The following is a 5184-nucleotide window of genomic DNA, read 5'->3' as shown; positions in this document are numbered from 1 at the left end:
TCAGTGGAGGACCCCGGAGCATAGACAGGGCAGCGGTGGTGGACCCCAGAGCATAGACAGGGCAGCGGTGGAGGGAGGACCCCGGAGCATAGACAGGGCAGCGGTGGAGGACCCCGGGGCATAGACAGGGCAGCGGTGGAGGACCCCGGGGCATAGACAGGGCAGCGGTGGAGGACCCCGGGGCAGAGCATAGACAGGGCAGCGGTGGAGGGAGGACCCCGGGGCATAGACAGGGCAGCGGTGGAGGGAGGACCCCGGAGCATAGACAGGGCAGCGGTGGAGGGAGGACCCCGGGGCATAGACAGGGCAGCGGTGGAGGGAGGACCCCGGGGCATAGACAGGGCAGCGGTGGAGGACCCCGGAGCATAGACAGGGCAGCGGTGGGGGACCCCGGGGCAGAGCATAGACAGGGCAGCGGTGGAGGACCCCGGAGCATAGACAGGGCAGCGGTGGAGGACCCCGGGGCATAGACAGGGCAGCGGTGGGGGACCCCGGAGCATAGACAGGGCAGCGGTGGGGGACCCCGGAGCATAGACAGGGCAGCGGTGGAGGGAGGACCCCGGGGCATAGACAGGGCAGCGGTGGAGGAGGACCCCGGGGCATAGACAGGGCAGCGGTGGAGGACCCCGGGGCATAGACAGGGCAGCGGTGGGGGACCCCGGGGCATAGACAGGGCAGCGGTGGAGGACCCCGGGGCATAGACAGGGCAGCGGTGGAGGACCCCGGGGCATAGACAGGGCAGCGGTGGGGGACCCCGGAGCATAGACAGGGCAGCGGTGGAGGGAGGACCCCGGAGCATAGACAGGGCAGCGGTGGAGGGAGGACCCCGGGGCATAGACAGGGCAGCGGTGGGGGACCCCGGAGCATAGACAGGGCAGCGGTGGAGGGAGGACCCCGGAGCATAGACAGGGCAGCGGTGGGGGACCCCGGGGCATAGACAGGGCAGCGGTGGGGGACCCCGGGGCATAGACAGGGCAGCGGTGGAGGGAGGACCCCGGGGCATAGACAGGGCAGCGGTGGAGGGAGGACCCCGGAGCATAGACAGGGCAGCGGTGGAGGACCCCGGGGCATAGACAGGGCAGCGGTGGAGGGAGGACCCCGGAGCATAGACAGGGCAGCGGTGGAGGACCCCGGGGCATAGACAGGGCAGCGGTGGAGGACCCCGGGGCATAGACAGGGCAGCGGTGGAGGACCCCAGAGCATAGACAGGGCAGCGGTGGAGGGAGGACCCCGGGGCATAGACAGGGCAGCGGTGGGGGACCCCGGAGCATAGACAGGGCAGCGGTGGAGGGAGGACCCCGGGGCATAGACAGGGCAGCGGTGGGGGACCCCGGGGCAGAGCATAGACAGGGCAGCGGTGGAGGACCCCGGAGCATAGACAGGGCAGCGGTGGAGGAGGACCCCGGGGCATAGACAGGGCAGCGGTGGGGGACCCCGGAGCATAGACAGGGCAGCGGTGGAGGACCCCGGAGCATAGACAGGGCAGCGGTGGGGGACCCCGGAGCATAGACAGGGCAGCGGTGGGGGACCCCGGAGCATAGACAGGGCAGCGGTGGAGGGAGGACCCCGGGGCATAGACAGGGCAGCGGTGGAGGGAGGACCCCGGGGCATAGACAGGGCAGCGGTGGAGGAGGACCCCGGGGCATAGACAGGGCAGCGGTGGAGGACCCCGGGGCATAGACAGGGCAGCGGTGGGGGACCCCGGGGCATAGACAGGGCAGCGGTGGAGGGAGGACCCCGGGGCATAGACAGGGCAGCGGTGGAGGGAGGACCCCGGAGCATAGACAGGGCAGCGGTGGAGGACCCCGGGGCATAGACAGGGCAGCGGTGGAGGGAGGACCCCGGAGCATAGACAGGGCAGCGGTGGAGGACCCCGGGGCATAGACAGGGCAGCGGTGGAGGACCCCGGGGCATAGACAGGGCAGCGGTGGAGGACCCCAGAGCATAGACAGGGCAGCGGTGGAGGGAGGACCCCGGGGCATAGACAGGGCAGCGGTGGAGGGAGGACCCCGGGGCATAGACAGGGCAGCGGTGGAGGGAGGACCCCCGGAGCATAGACAGGGCAGCGGTGGAGGGAGGACCCCGGGGCAGAGCATAGACAGGGCAGCGGTGGAGGACCCCGGGGCATAGACAGGGCAGCGGTGGAGGACCCCGGGGCAGAGCATAGACAGGGCAGCGGTGGGGGACCCCGGAGCATAGACAGGGCAGCGGTGGCCTAATGAGTAGAGAAGCGGGTTTGTGACCGGAAGGTGGTTCGATCCCCCGGACCGGCAGGAAAAAAAATCTGGGCTGGGGAAGTGAATTAATAACTCTCTCCTATCCCCTTAACACCAACCACTGAAGTGTCCTTGAGCAAGGCACTTAACCCCCAACTGCTCCCAGGTGGCAGACTGTGGTTGTACTGGGCAGCTCCCAGGTGTCAGACTGTGGTTGTACTGGGCAGCTCCCAGGTGTCAGACTGTGGTTGTACTGGGCAGCTCCCAGGTGTCAGACTGTGGTTGTACTGGGCAGCTCCCAGGTGTCAGACTGTGGTTGTACTGGGCAGCTCCCAGGTGTCAGACTGTGGTTGTACTGGGCAGCTCCCAGGTGTCAGACTGTGGTTGTACTGGGCAGCTCCCAGGTGTCAGACTGTGGTTGTACTGGGCAGCTCCCAGGTGTCAGACTGTGGTTGTACTGGGCAGCTCCCAGGTGTCAGACTGTGGTTGTACTGGGCAGCTCCCAGGTGTCAGACTGTGGTTGTACTGGGCAGCTCCCAGGTGGCAGACTGTGGTTGTACTGGGCAGCTCCCAGGTGTCAGACTGTGGTTGTACTGGGCAGCTCCCAGGTGGCAGACTGTGGTTGTACTGGGCAGCTCCCAGGTGGCAGACTGTGGTTGTACTGGGCAGCTCCCAGGTGTCAGACTGTGGTTGTACTGGGCAGCTCCCAGGTGTCAGACTGTGGTTGTACTGGGCAGCTCCCAGGTGTGAATGGAACTGTGTGAATCTGAAGCAGGGCGTTCCTGACAAAGAGCATCCGTGCGCAGCGAACCTACCCTGGGTAAATAAAGGTTAATAATACATAAATAAAACAGACTACCTCCACCTCCTCAGTCGATGACCCAGGTGCATGAATGTATAAGAAGACGTTTTTTTTCATCAGATGTATTTTATTTACTTGTTTGTGTGTCAAATAAAATGTCAAAGCGTCTCACTGATATCTGATCATTTCTGCCCCAGTGGTTTTGTTCTTTTCCTCTTTCTCGTGAAAGCTGCGGGATAATGTACAACTACCTTGTTCAAACATGGGGGATAATGTAACTACCTTGTTTAAACATGGGGGATAATGTACAACTACCTTGTTTAAACATGGGGATAATGTAACTACCTTGTTTAAACATGGGGGATAATGTACAACTACCTTGTTTAAACATGGGGATAATGTAACTACCTTGTTTAAACATGGGGGATAATGTACAACTACCTTGTTCAAACATGGGGGATAATGTACAACTACCTTGTTCAAACATGGGGGATAATGTAACTACCTTGTTCAAACATGGGGGATAATGTAACTACCTTGTTCAAACATGGGGGATAATGTAACTACCTTGTTCAAACATGGGGGATAATGTAACTACCTTGTTTAAACATGGGGGATAATGTAACTACCTTGTTTAAACATGGGGGATAATGTAACTACCTTGTTTAAACATGGGGGATAATGTAACTACCTTGTTTAAACATGGGGGATAATGTAACTACCTTGTTTAAACATGGGGGATAATGTAACTACCTGTTTAAACATGGGGGATAATGTAACTACCTTGTTAGTCCCTAGTCTGAGCCGAATCTGGGTTTAACATGATTTGTGGAGCTCCCTCTGGTGTTGTGGTCGTGGTATTCACTGACCTATGGGAAGTATTTCAACATGTAGCTACATGGGTATCCTAGTGTATCTTGTAGACCAGACCCATTGCATGTTGCTGTACTCTGTCGTCTACTCTAAGCCATCCTAGGTTGTCAAAGTGGGCAGGGGTGAGGTGGGTTCTAGGAGTAAGGTCAAGCAGTAGTCTGACCAGTTTGTTTTGTGATGTTTGTAATCTTGTTTTTAGCGCCTTTGAGGTGCGTTGGTACCATGAGGTGCAAGCATAGTCGTAGTACCCTTGAATGCTCCTGCCAGAGTCTTCAGGGTATTCTTGTTTACCAGAGAGGAGATCCGGTACAAGAATCTAGTTCGTTGGCTGACTTTTTTGATTACATTAGTTGCCATTTTGTCACAGGAAAGATTTGCCTCTAGGATGGAAACCAGGTAGGTAATTTCATCTTTCCTGATGCGTTCTTCATGGGACGAGGCTGCACTCTGTCCAGCCAAAGATTTGAGCAGAAGCACGTGCACGCAGGAATGCGCTGCACTCGCCAACTCGCTATAAGTACCCACCTGGGCTACTTTGCATATCAATAGTGCCGGTCGTCAGGTGTGTTAAATACTTTCTCAGATACATTCACACCTAACTTGTGAATGAAATGGACCTATCTCAAACCCTGCCCTCTTTTCTTGATCCTCCAATCACAACTGTTGCTTACCTCGGACAAACAAAGTTTGTTTGTCCGAGGTAAGCGACAGTTGTGATTGGAGGATCAAGAAAAGAGGGCAGGGTTTGAGATAGGTCTATTATGCATCGTCTTTAGTCTGTGCTTAAGCGAGGGGACATTTATGCGCGGGAGCGCACGTGGCGTCATTAGCGTGCGTGCAATCAGAGTTGATATGAGGAACGCACCGCTGATTGTCACCCACTGTAACTGAGAAGCCGTCGGTCTTGCTGAGTTTATTATTTGATCCAAAGAGAATGGACTCTGTTTTACCCAGGTGTAATGATAGTTTGTTATCAGCGAGCCGAGTTTGTGCAGATTCTGCCGAGTTCTGAGCTGAGGGTTTTTTCAACCTGTAACTTGTCCCTGTTAGAGACCAGCAGGGCTGAGTCATCCGCGAACAGGAACAAGTTGCAGTCACAAGCTGATGACATAATTGTTTAACGTGTCATCTTTCGAGCCTACTTTCGCTCCTTCCCAAAACTAAGTGAAAGTGAAACCTAAAAATAGCTGCTGTCCGCACATTCAGTTTATAATGTCTGATTTACACGCTTGAGTGTAAACAAACATGTACATAGTATTGTACAAATGTCTGACCTTGCTGATGGTCTAGCAG

Source organism: Notolepis coatsorum (genome assembly GCF_963971535.1).
Source record: "Notolepis coatsorum genome assembly, chromosome: 1".
Lineage (NCBI taxonomy): Eukaryota > Metazoa > Chordata > Actinopteri > Aulopiformes > Paralepididae > Notolepis > Notolepis coatsorum.
The sequence above is the reverse complement of the archived record's forward strand: the minus strand, read 5'-3'. Positions refer to the sequence as shown.